Below are 13943 nucleotides of genomic sequence, written 5' to 3'. Positions count from 1 at the left end.
GTGCTATAATACCCTTTAGAACTTACAACAATCCCAGAAAGTAACGAATATTATCATGCCCATTTCACAGATTCACCAACAGGTTAAGAGTGGTTACATTCTAGTCCAAGGTGCTATGGTGAGGTAATGGCGATTTCAACGTGAATATGGCCCCAGGCCTGGGCTCCATCTCTGTCCCATCCACCTGACCACTTGCCTATGAAATCCACCTGTCCAATACCCAAGTTTGAAACCGGCCAGCTCTTAAATGCAATGTGTGCCACCGTTTGTCTATGTTCCTTAATTACCATAAACTGTTCTCAGAAAGCACTTCAGAAAGGAAAGTTGGACTCACGTCCCTGCCCACAAAGAAGAGGAATTCTGCCTTGCCTTCTCCTGTAACGTGCAGAAACCCTTCCCATTCACCACCGAATCCTTTTGTATGCTTCCTCCGTGTTCATGTTTGCACACGGCTTATTAAAGTAGAAGTTACCTGCAGTAATTCCATCTCGGTTCCTTTCCAAGGTTCCAGATTATCCATAATCAGGGTAATATCATAATTTTCTGTGAACGAAAATACTACAATGTGAATGAAAATACTGCAACCATGTCACTAAACAAAGAATGCTGAAAACAAGTCATCAGCGACTGCTGCCGCACCCCAGTGAAAACAGGCCTGCAGCCACTCACAACGGTGCCCTCTGAGCAGACTCAGAATAAGAAAGGACAGATTACTGGCCCTAGATAGCTAGGTGCTTGTCTAAAGAATATATTCAGTGAGCCCAAATGTTGGCTTCCTCCCATATATTGAAAAGCACTAAATTCTTGAACGTGAGATACCTGGCTTTCTTTAGATAACAAGCAATGTTTTATTGTTCTAACTACCTGGTCTTTGTTGTAAAGCTCCTATATAATCCTAGCTTCTCCCCTACTCTTGGGAGCAGTCCCTCAGAGTGTTCTGAGAGGCGGTCATCCTGGTTCGAGTCCTCCTGACAAATAAAACATAACTCTTAACATTCAGGCTGCACGTTTATTTCAATCAAGTCCCAAAATAGACACAACTCATCAATTCTGTAATGGGACACACTGGATCAGGAACCAAAAGAGTGTAGTAGTCCCGAAGAACTACGGCTCCCTCTTTCTTCCTGTCATTATACAATCCCACCAGAACTCATTACTATGCTGTCTGCTCCTCTGGCAACCAAACTCATAGAAGAGTGAACTCAGCAGAGCACCATGCTGGGGAGAACCCCCCGCAGCAGCACTGCAGGCTGCCTGCCCTCCCGCACGCTGTGCCGACCGCTAGTGTCCTCCGTGGAGACCAGGTCAAAAGAGCTGTTCCCAAAAACTGCAAAGTCCCACATATTAAATAAAAACGTTTTATTTTATACGATATGTTACGTATATACCCATCTGTGAAAACAGCTTTGCCAGAAGCCCAAACCTTCAATATTAATATGCAAAGGCAAACCCGGTCCCCAAGGGAAAACAAGTCTTAAGACGACACTAAGGCCTCCAAAGTCCACTCCACGACAATGAACCAAACTGCCTGCAGGTCTGCAGCTGCAGGAGGCTACATGTCTGCTTTTAAAGCAGCCCCTTCCTGCCCTCGTGTGCTACAATGCCCTTTTATGCCCTCCCAACGCAGGGCAAGAGCAGCTGCTGCAGAAACTTGCAGGGGCCTCAGAGCCAGGGATTATGCCCAGGTCACACTGCAAACCTACTGCCCGCCTCACAGCCCCCAGCCAGCAGGTCACCTGGAAGTCACAACAAGTGCCCCAATCCAGAAGTCTCTTCATTTGCCAGCACAACTGATCACTGGTCTCCAACCTTCGTCTGTTTTGCACAAAAGAGCACCTTCTACTGTGAAGCGGGTGGTTTTCGCTTCTGTGCCCCATCCTTACTGGAAACGTTAAGGGAAACCAAAAGGCCTCTTTCAACCCTTTTCTGATAACACCCTCCCACCCACAATACTCATATGCTCAAGAGTTTGGATCCACGTGATTTTGTTTCCCTTATGCTAAGGGGCTCAAAACACTGCGGGATTCTTTCTCCTTTGAGTGTATTAGCACTCAGTTTCTTGGCTTTAATCTGTTTTTGTCTCTCTCTTCAGTGTCCCTAGCAGTTGCCACCTCTTACTCCCTTCAGCAGCCTCCCTCCCAACATCAATTCTAGGGAATCAGCTGTGATGAGGGACCCTGGGGCAGTCACAGAAGATGCAACTAAGGCACAGAGAGGCTACATAATTTGCCCAAGAAATCACCTTGAGCCACCAACAGAGTGTGTCACGTCCCTCTATTTAACAGTTATGCTAAGCAAGTTAACTTTTTGTAGATTATGTTTATAAACAGATGAGAAATCAAAATACATACAAGGACACACATCAACTCTAAGATGTTCATTAACTCCACTGTTTTGTTTCAATTTATTTTATTTCTATTAAAAAATTGAGAACCCCTGCAGCCTATATAGCAAAATGTTACTGGGTTTTAAATCCAGAATATAGAGGGGTTATGTCATTACTCATTCTTATATGTATGTTCAGAAGACAAAATGATTTGAAAGTCTCTCTCCCCGCCCCCTACTCACTACTGGCTCTCACCAGAGCTCCCAGATCACACATCTAATACCTTTTCACTTTACCCACAGCTGAACTCATCAGTTTTCCCCCAGAACTCCCTCTGCAGCTTTCTGTCCTCAGAACACAGCAGGACCATTATTTAACTCATTAATCCACCCAGAAACCTGGGCCTTACTCCATCCTACCTTCACAGACAGCATTGATCCTTTCATTTTAACCATCAAAACATGCCTTCAATCTGTTCGCTTTTACCCACTGACTGTCCTACCACTCAAGTGGAAGCCACCAACACTGCGCACCTGGACTCATGAGTCTCCCAAGTGGCCCCACAGCCACTCTTCCTTACTTTAGACAAATGGGATTGTGTCACTCCCGCGCTTTTTGGACTCTTCAGACCCAATTTTCTTAGAAGAAACTTCAATTTCTTCACCTGGTGAAGGTCTTTGCCATGAAACTGTCAGCTCAGGGAGGGCAGGACCCGCCCTCTCCCCTTGGCCCCGCCCTCTGGCAGAGCTTCAGCTTGGGAGGACCTGCTGAGCTAAATCAGCCTGTATTATAAACCTGGTCTTGAGTTCTTAGCAAACAACTTCACTTATCCATACAAATCCAACGTAGATTAGAAAGATTTTAGATGTTGAGCTAGAAAATTGATTTGGGGATTTTGCACTGGCAACCTGCAAGTATATGTTCTAATGTTTGTGTCTTGTTAAAACCACACACAGATTAAAGGAGTATTTGTGGAATGTCTTCGGAGTAAAAGGGAATGTACTTTTACAGATTTTATGTTTTATTACATGAACAACCAGGACAGGGTCACAAATGGAACCGCCTCACAAGTGACAGAAGACAGGTGAGACGCATATAGCAACAGGTCACAAAGATGGTAAGAGCAAAGTTGTTTATCCAACCCCCGAAAAAATTCCTCCAAGAACAGAAAACTCACAATTTTGAAAATAAAATTCTATCATCTAAAGAAAGAAAATAAATAATCCTCTTCATCAGGGTTTCTAGATCTGACTGCAGAGTTATTAGCAGGCCATACTGAATCCTAGCACAGAAAAATCAGATGGACTAGTGGTGAGTAAGTTCCAGGAAAACGGCAGTAATTCCTCCACTTGAAAGAGGACACACACTCACTTGTTGAAGGTGACTGTAAACCGCATTCTGCAGAAATTCAGAAGATTCAGACACTGCTTCTACATGGTGATGACACGGAAGGACGGCTTGGATGCATGCTTCTAACTGAGTCACCGGCATTCTTACACTGCAGGGTGAAACGGAGGCCCTCAGCCAAGAGCACAGATGTTCCTGTCATGTATCCCAGATCGTGCCTCGGGGACTCAGTGTCCTGTAGCAGTGCGGTCCCAGGCGAGGACTCGCAGCGTGGTCCACGCAAGCAGGAGGGGCACTGTGCTTGAGAAATCCCATCCCCGATGGGGGCAAGACGGGCTGGTGGGTTTGTGTGAACCTATAAATGCTCATAGAAATAAACCTGCATACATTCACGTGATAAAATTAACTGTAGCAGGATATTTAACAAAATTTCAATTATCAGTGTTAATTTTACCATTCCTTTCCTCTTGTCCCCTGCACTCTGAGACAGGCTTAGGCTCTCTCACACATGCAGCTCTGATGCAATAGTTTTGAATTTATTTTATTTTGCTACAAGTGTTTTCACTCCCAGTGTCGCTGTGACTGTCGTCTCTTAACACAGTCAGATGTCTTCCTGGATCTCTCCCTGAGTTCCTTCCTCCTGCTTCTCAGATGCTGAGATAAAGAACAGGTGAAGGCATATGACTGGGAATGTCAATGTGGACTTGATCAAAGTCCTCAGTGACTCGCTAGGTGAGTGCTGCCCACCCCTTACCTTCGATTCTCAAGGTTCTGCCCAGGGTGACATCCAGACAGGAGAGATTCCTGGGTCCAATTAAGAGCTGTGTGGCTTGGGTGCGGGGAAAGGTGCAGGAGCTGGTTCCGTAGACGGTCACTTCCATTTCTCTGCTACTCTCTCTCCCGAGGCCCCGCTGCCAAGCCCCCAGGCTCCCTGATCTTCTGTCTTTCTCTTCTACTCTAATTCAAGCCCTTTTCCTCTTCCTTTATTCCCTGATTATCCCCAGCTGGAGTGATTTTCCCATCACAGATTCTGAAAAATTTTCCTGCAGCTGAAAAACAGGTCTCCAGAGGTCAATGCCCATATGGTGGTTCCTGAAGAGAGCCCCTGGTTAGGGGGACCCTCACCAACACTCACGGGGCATCAGACATGTTGCAGGGTCGAACACCCCCAACAAGAGTTTGCTGTGACCCCAAAGCACGCACAGCATCCCTGCTCACTAAAGTGTAGTTTTAGTCCTTTATTAAGAAGCAAAAATAAAAAAATTGCTCATGTTTCTTACTAAAATTATTTATGAGGTAGAAAAAGTAATTCTAATAGAAAAGAACAAATTTCACTCCATGTTAGATGTGTTCGTCTGACTTTAAACCTGTACCTTGTTTTCTAGGCTCAGACTTGCTGTTTCTGCACCTTTTGTAAAAGAATGTTGCCTTTAGCCTGAAATACCCAGGAGGGCCTATTCTCCGGGTATTTAAGGATATTAGCTCTTCTACACTTATGTACAGATGGCAAGTTGCAAAAAAATTCTTTTTTTTGGAGGTTATACGGGGGCACCATAATTTGACCCACATGAACAGCTGCAGGAACAAAGGGTTTCAAATAGAAACAATTCGTACAGCAAGAAGTTTGCAACAACCAGCCACATCCCCGCCGCTTTTTAGTATAAAAGGAGACTGAATTCTGCCTTGGGGAAGAGAGTTCTACTGGATATCAATATGCCATTTTCTGGGTCTGCCGTCTTTTCAAATAAAGTCACTATTCCTTACTCCAACATCTCATCTCCCGATTTATTGGCCTGTCATGCAGCAAGCAGAACGAGTTTGGACTTGGTAACAAAGTGACTGCATTAGAGGTAGTATGTCTCCACTGTTTCCTCATTTCCAGAATGTCACAACTTATCAGTTTTATATGCTGTTTAACAACACGAACAAAAAACCTATTATACGGAACTGATTCCAAGAAATAAAATTATTTCTACTCCTTCAAACATTTTCTTCTTTTTATTTTGTTTTGTTATGCTTATTGAAAAGAAAATAAAAGTCAAATCATTCTATTTCACGTATTTTTTAAAGCTACATATTGTAAGTACTACAAAGATATTTAAATTGCAATAAAAATTGTTCATATATTAGTATAAAGATATATACACAATCAATGCAGATTAGGAAAGGAGTAGATATTTACTAAAAATCCACTGCACATCCAGTCTTTTACAAGCATATCCTGGAATATAAGCTCTATTACCCCGGAGTCCCCCACCCCCATTCTCACTGCGGAGTCCCTTAGTAATCAACTACCAAGGCACCAGCATAGAACCATGCAATCACTATTTTAGGTATAAATGAGAGTATTAGCTCATTCAATTCTGAAACAGAAACCTTAAAATAAATACTGAACTTATTTACAGATAAACAAATTTGGACACAAAAAAGTACAGTTTCTCCCCCAAGACACAAAGATAATAATTGGTAAAGGCAAGATTTGAACTAATCTGCCTGATTCTAAAAGCTAAGGTGGAAATCCCCTTTGACTTTGGAGGTAAAGCAGCACAACCTATCACCCTATCATTGTTCAGATCTAACTTTAGACAGCCTGAGACAGCACCTCATTCCTATGGAACTCGAGGGGAAACAATAACAATAAGGATTTTATATTCAGTATTTTCTTAAGTCTCAATTATATAAAGTGTCAGCAGATCAGCAGAAAACTCTGGGAAATATGAGTGGGTCCAGAGCTTTTTGCGGATAAGAAACTCATTCTATCAGGACAGAGTGACCTTCCCATGTGAGGACTCATGGACATAAACTAAAGGCAGCTGAGCAATGAAAACTAGCAAGAACATGGAACTCAAGCAAGAAGGATGCCTGCCATCCCCTGCCCAGTTGCCTCTTCACCCACGTGGACAAGATGGCAGAAGATCCAGGTTCTTGTCCAAGTGACAACATAATGGATTCTCACCCATGAAATGTTATGACTCTATGCTGTCTTAAGTCCGTTCCAACTAAAATATGATAACACCAATATCTCAGCAGAATGTCTATGTCTCCACTTTCTCTCTTCTATTAGGAGACTATATCTATGGCTACAAAGCCGAAATTCAATTAAAAACACCATGCACGAAGCCTGGTGAAAGTCTGTGTAAGAGACATTGTTCTCACGCTCAGTGAGTGAAAACTCAGAAAAAGTGGTCCTTCTCCCTCTGCAAGTGGGAGGTAGCCTGATTGTGTGTGTGTGTGTGTGTGTGTGTGTGCACACGTGTGTGTGTGTAAATCAAATACAACGTATTCTGGGATGTGCACAGATTTTTTTTTATGTTACTATTATTTCGTGAGAATGAGCCTACCTTTAAATTAATTTGAATCTATTATTCTGAGAGAGTCTCAGGCTCTTTTGGTGGAGGATGGGAAAGAGGAAAGGAAAGGAGGAAAGATGTAAATGAAGCAAAGCTGTAAGAATACTGCTAGGGAAAGGCAAGACATTATTTTTGTTCCTACTTGCATCACACACAAATTACGGACTGGCTTTCCCCCATGTCTTGTCAAGCACTGAGTTGCAGAAGAACAGGCAACAGCCCTTTTCTCACTGAGCTTGTGACTGTACGTGACATCTTATAGACACAAATTATTTAACCTGGTCAAACACTCTAGCAGCAGGCTGTAATTCTCCTACTTTGAGAGACAAGGAAACAGGAAGTGAAAGAGGGTATATAGCTTGACCACAGTCAGAGGACAAGTAAACTAAAGAGGATGAATTCAAACTCAGATCTGAATGCAGAGTCTGAAGTTCCCACTCCGAGGGCTGGAAAATCCTTAACACGCAGGGTCCCCAGCTCCTCTGCATTGTTCCTGGCACCAAGCATTTCCCATGGCGATGGTCTCCAGTTCTCAGACACAGCGCTCTGTGCAGCCAATAACCTCCATTCGACCTTGATCATCTACCTGCCACGCCCACCAGGCTTCACCATACAGGCAGGAAAGCTGGCTTTCAAGTGTATACAAAGCCACCCCTGGTCTAACCTGGACTCTTCAGCAGCTTTTCCAGCATAAAGGCAGCCATGAAAGTGCTCACAGTTTGTACATGAGCCACAATACCTCTCTCCATCTCTCTCCCCACCTATACTACTTAGCTATGACCATTTTGAGAATCTTGGAAACAAATTTTTAAAAACAGAAAAGAAAGGATTGTGTATCGAGTACTTAATACTTACAATTTTAAATGAGAAGTTACAAAGTGAGTATTTACAAACCGAATCTGCCTTCCTAGGTGTCAGTTTTAACAGTTAAAAAATATAATAGCAAAAATTTCTCACTTAAAAAATTAACAAATCATCAACAATAATCTGGAATAAACTCAAAAACAATGCCCATGTTGTATATGGAGGAAGTACAGGACTGTACTGAGGGGTAAAGTAAGAAGTGTGAAAGTAGAGACATCAACCTTTGTATGGAGGAAAACAGTTTTGTAAAGATGTACGTTCTCCTAAAGATAATTCAAAATTACTAAAAAATCCCATGATAACACTTATCCTTTTTTTTAACTTGAAAAAATTATATTAGAATTCTTCAGGAAAAATGAAGTCATAATACTAGCAAAGAAAAATAGGGATCGAAAAGCAAATCAAAAAATTTGCACTGTCAGATATTAAATAAATTTTTACAATATGTAAGATATAGTGCTAGTGTAGGAAAGTAAGATTGACAGAAATAAATCATGAGCTCAAAAAGAGACTCTAGTGTACATAAGTATTTTTACAGGTGGGATTTCAAATTAAAGAGCAAAGTAGGAATTCAATAATTGTCTTGGGACAATCACAGAATCCCCTTGAAAAAACAAATTCTATTCCGGTCAAAATGACCGCAAGAAAAATTACAGAAAGTGATGTAAATATTAGAAAGTACTAATAAGAGCAAATACAACTCTTTGCTCATATCAATTCAGCTTCTCCTCACTATGACAAGCACTATTATCATCTCCATCTTAGAGATTAAGAAAACCTACACAAGAAATTTATACCATTATAAGAAAGCATTTCTAAGAATAATATCAAGAATAAAACCGAAAAAGAAGACATTTACTATCTAAAGTTTATTTTGGGCCATAACAAAAATGAACCTACTGAACAAAATGAAAGGCAAAAAATGACAAGGGAAAGCTCTGTGATACATGTTGATGAAGACAAGGGGCTAATGTTCATAATATACATAGAGCTGTCACAAAGCAACAAGAAGCTCCCTCACTTAAATATTTGCAAAGGACAAAAGGGATCATTCACTTTGTAAAAGTCAGATGGCTAATGAGTGAAAAATGCTCAATACCACACTGATCATAAAGTGCAAACTAAAACAATGAAAATCATTTTGCTCATCATATTGGCAAATATTTTTAAAAGATATTCTAGCTAGTGTCCATCTTTGAGACAACAAACTGTGAGCGATCTTTTGGAGGACGACATGTCAATGGATATGTAAACCCTGGAAAACGTGTGTACACACAGGCTGAACTTCACTTTTAGGAATCGTTTCATTTACAAAAAGAATCAGTTCAAATAGATGTACTCATCAGAGAATTTACACAGCACTGTTTACATTGGTGGGAAGAAAAGCTGAAGTGGAATCATACCCACGGATAGAGAATTGGTTACATAAGTTATTCTACATCTTTTCATTCCCCACAGGAGAAGGAATTTCTAGATTCACTTGAAAGGAGCCTGTGATTTATGTAGTTGTCACATCCAAGGACTAAATTTCCAGAAACCTTAACTAAAGGAATACTTATACAAGATCACAGGAATGTTTGTACAAGAAGGATGCCAGTCAGACACCCTTTCTGACAGTGGAAAATGGAGAAAACTTAAGTGTCCACCATCAAGACAATGATGCGGTAAATCACGGTGAGCTGTGGCCACTAAAGTTCCGGTGTTTCGGCGTGGTCCAAGGCCTTGTCCACAGTTCTCTCCCACGAAAGGTGTCCTTACACAAGAGACCAAACCTGCACATCAGGAGACCACTCTACTCTATCTGAAAGGACCGGGTGAGTCTGGAGGGAGAGGACGTCTGTGATATATACCTGAGTGAATAAACCGAGCTGCAGAAAACATATAGTATGGCCTTATTTTTCAATAAAGCATATATACACACACATAGACATAGATTTCTCATATACGTTTATGTATGTGTATATATATATGACATAGGCATAAAGGTCATGAAATATATACTCCACATTGTCAGCAGTTTTTACTCTCAGGAAAAAAGGGGAAGGGAAGTAGGGGACTTTCGGTACCACCACAGTTCTCTTTTCAGTATTCCAGTTAAGTTTACTTGGAATATAAAAGTTTACTTAAGTCCAACGTAAAATGGACGAGGACTCCACAAGACAGAATGCTATAATGGTCATTAAAAATCATGCCAGCGGAGATAGAATACTGTAAAAAAATTGTCATAAGCTGAATGGAAAATGGAGGTCTCCACACAGCAAACAGGCACACAGTGCTTGCTGGTTTTTATGACAGAGGTAATACACACTGATGAAAAGAACAGAAAATAGATTTTATAATGTTAATTATTATCTCTGAATACTGGGAACAGGATAGACCCTTTTGACCCTTTTTTCAGAATTTTATATTAAATACACATTATTTTTCATCTGAAAAATGCATTTTTAGATGTCTAGTAACACACATTGGAAAAAATACATGAGTACTTACAGAAACAAATAACTAGGAGACACCGAAGCACCGTCACACAGTGCAGAATGGGTGATCCTGAATAACACCGCGCAGTTACATAAGGACCCAAAAATTGAAAGCACCCGCTGTAACAGGGCGCGTCCCCCTTCCATTTGTCAGTTGTGTCTTCAGGGCTGAGGCAGTTCTGAGCACGGCCAGTGTCAGTGCTGGTGTCTGGATGGATGCCACTGGAGGTGAAGGCACCTGCAAGCCGAGAGGAAGAACAGAAATCATCCTCTGCTTTTTCTGTCTTGTTTCTTTTCTCTTTTAAAGAGAGGCGGAAATAAGATAAACTGAATCTTCCCTACTGAAATTTCAGTATTGAAACAGTTTTTATATTGTTCACAACTTATATTCTGCCTATAACTGTCTATTCAACAAAGCATTATATTTATTAAATGTTAATTAACTCAGTTAATTAACTACCTGTTGAAACCTATTAAAGAACATGAAATGCACTACGTGAAAGCACCACACCTGCAGTGACTAGCACAGCTGTTTTGACGGCAGTGCAGTCAGCCCCCACCATCACGTGGCCCTGAGCTCCTGATGCTGAGAAGAGAGCACGCTGCTTCCTCAGATGGAGAGAAACGGTAAAAGCATTTTCTGAAATCTACAGCACTGACAAAACATAACTGCTTAATCCCAGGCTCCTTTGAGGCTGTCATTTTCCGTTTCTGGCCAACACCCGTCAATGAGCAGAACCACCCCATTCCCGAGTCATGGGACTCACGTGGGCAGCAGTTTTGGAGAAATTTCCAGGTATAGAATGTAAACCAACTATACATAAAACTCTGAAAAAGAAAAGATGCAATAATCTGATTTTGGAAGACACTCAATATATTCTCCTAAGCCTTAGTAGTTGGAAAGTCTGGGCTTCTCCTAAGCCACTTATTTATTTCACAGACAGTAAGCATCTCCCACAAACCCTGTTTCCCTGTGTCTGCTGGGAGCCTCAGGCATATTGATGCTGTCTATCTTATAAGGCACAAGGCAGAGGCGTGTGTCTCATGCCTGCAAATCTCACACAGGCTCAACTGCAAGCCTCACTGTCTGAAATTGGCCCCATTTTCTCACCTGTTTATTTGGTATCTGTTCTTCTGTAAGCTGCCTGAAATGCTTCTTGGAACAAGTCAGAAGAATGAGTGGGTAGAGAAATGGACAGATGGACAGGTGAGAGAAGGGCAGACAAACAGGGAGACTCCAAGAGAAGGGGAGCAAACAAAATTTCCTATGCAAAACCCTCTTCTAGTCAGGGAAGAAAACCACCACAAAGAAGTGTGAAGAGGCAGGTGGCTTAGGACTGTTTCCTGGATTCCATGAAATGTCACACCAAGAGATGAGAGGGTAGAAGTATAAATAATAAAAGATAAAAACCATGCATGTTTGAAAAATATATCTACATTATGTACTTTCTAAAGAATAGATTCAAATCAGCAAGGCCCAATAACCCAATTCTTGGGTATTTACAGAAGTGAGAATCCCATCTCCAATCCACAAGGCATCCCTTCGGAGCACTGAGAGTCTACACGGTGTGGTCATAAAGGCATCACCGCAAAAGCTGTGCTATCCTGCACTTACGAGGAACGAGCAGGTGTGCTCGGGCTGCCCACTCACGTCATTTACACCCCACAGCACCTCTACGGGGTAGGGATGCCTTGCGAACCCCATCTCGGCAGGACAGAAAACAAGTCCAAGAGAGGCTAAGCCGATCTACCATTTCTCCATCTCACAGGACTTGTCACTCCAGAGCAGGAATCGAACTCGGACCCACGTTTGTAACCACAGTACTACCGTAATTTATGTGCTTTTTGTGTGTATAATACATTTGTTTCTGGCATGAAAGGATATTTAATAAATGATCGGTTGTCTTGTCTATCTCATTAGCTCACAATCTTTATATTTTTGAATTGTACCCTTCCCCTGGAGAAATGAACGGAAAGAGCGGTGGTCAGAATGAGGTGGGGCTCCATTCTTTATCTGTTACCTCATCTCATCCAAGTCCCCAAGCAGGGAGAAGGAGCAAAGGTTTTCTTCATCTTTTAATGAGAGGGCTCCAGTGATGGTGACTTACTCAACTCCAAAACCGAGTCTGGGGGAAGGGCACATGCAGCAACGAGAGCAGTATCACCTGTAGGAAGGCGAAAAGAGCTCAGGGGATGGCTCAATGGGTCAGCCTGATTTCATTTCAATCGATAATACAATAACACTCTCTAAAAAATCTAGCATGCAATGGATTTGCTCTTTCTTGACATCTAGCAAGTTTCCACAGCCGACATGTAACATTATCATGAACTAGTGAAAGGATGAGTCCACAGACAAGAAAAATCAATGCCACAGGCACGCTGAAACCCAGGCTGGAAGAAAGGAAGGGAAAGGGCATAGTTAAGAAGAGAGGAAAGTCTGGGAAAAAGACATCATCACAAGGACTCTCAAGCATCATCCAGCAATCATATAATCATTCTTTCAAGAGAGAGTTACTTAGGTCCTATTTTGTGCGAGATTTTACAAAGGGCAAAGAGAGACCGCAGCGTCCATGGTGGCAGCAAGTTGCGGGGCTATAATACAATTCTAATCCTGGTACCTTGCACACTTGTTCTCAGTATAAAGGCAAAAAATAAATAAAATAATACTATGTAAACCATACACATTGCTGAAAAAAATTAAAGAATACCTAAATACCTGGAAAGACACACCACGCAGATTCCTGGATCAGATGACAGCATTCTTGGGATGGCAGTGCTCTCCAGAGCAATGCATACATACAACGTGGTCTCGATCACAATCCCAGCGGGCTCCTCTGCAGTAACTGACTAGCTGCTGCTACAATTCATATGGGAATTCGAGGGTCTCAGTAACCAAAACGTACTTGAAAGAGAAGTACAACGTGAGAGGACTTGTAATTCTCAATTTCAAACCTTACATCTGTATCTCCAAGTGAGATTAGAGGCCATTTTTAAGTTATTATTTTGTTTATCCTTATTTTCTAAATTCTGTACAACAAATATACCTGTTAGAATAAGAAAAATAAAAAGTAAGTTATCTTTTAAAACATGAACACCGATTCATTCATTGGGAAAAAATTATTTTAACTCTAAAGAAGTAAACAAATATCTAGTGAAAAAGGACTACTTAAAAACAAGTCTGCATTTACAATTTTCATAAATTGAAAACTGAAAAGCACAAACACATCAAGTTTCTAGGGAGACTGGTGAAACATATTAACAATTATTTTAAAAATTCTTATTGAAAAATGAAAACTCAAGAAAGGGAAATTCGTGATTTACAGCCAACTGCAAACACATGGAAAGCAAAGGCCTAGAAATCACAGTTCCTTTAACTCTGCTACTAACGGAATAGGAGAGGAAATTCCTCACTGAGGGGACAGTGGAATCCCATCCATAAGATAGAATACACAGTACAAACTGCAGTAATATCGGGAGTGAATAACTTAGAAGAATTCTGAAGTTATAACATTGCTGAAAAACTATAAAAAACACTGACAGGCAGATTAAAACACACAGTCATATATATTATATAGAAAC

The 13943-nt window shown here is 41.3% G+C and overlaps 1 protein-coding gene across 1 annotated transcript in view; it reads right to left on the bottom strand.

The window, feature by feature from the left end:
- The window catches only part of LOC140694977 (trafficking protein particle complex subunit 9-like), a 78118-nt gene extending 67516 nt beyond the window's left edge, over positions 1–10602 (bottom strand). The window contains exon 1 of the transcript XR_012070632.1: positions 10378–10602. The gene's annotated coding sequence lies outside the window, so the exon portion shown is untranslated. The remainder of the gene's footprint in view (positions 1–10377) is intronic.
- Between the last annotated feature and the right edge of the window lie 3341 nt (positions 10603–13943).

This window comes from Vicugna pacos, unplaced genomic scaffold, assembly GCF_048564905.1.
Source record: "Vicugna pacos unplaced genomic scaffold, VicPac4 scaffold_115, whole genome shotgun sequence".
In the NCBI taxonomy this organism is placed as follows: Eukaryota; Metazoa; Chordata; class Mammalia; order Artiodactyla; family Camelidae; genus Vicugna; species Vicugna pacos.
Note: the sequence above shows the minus strand (reverse complement) of the source record. Positions and strands in the feature narration are given on the sequence as shown.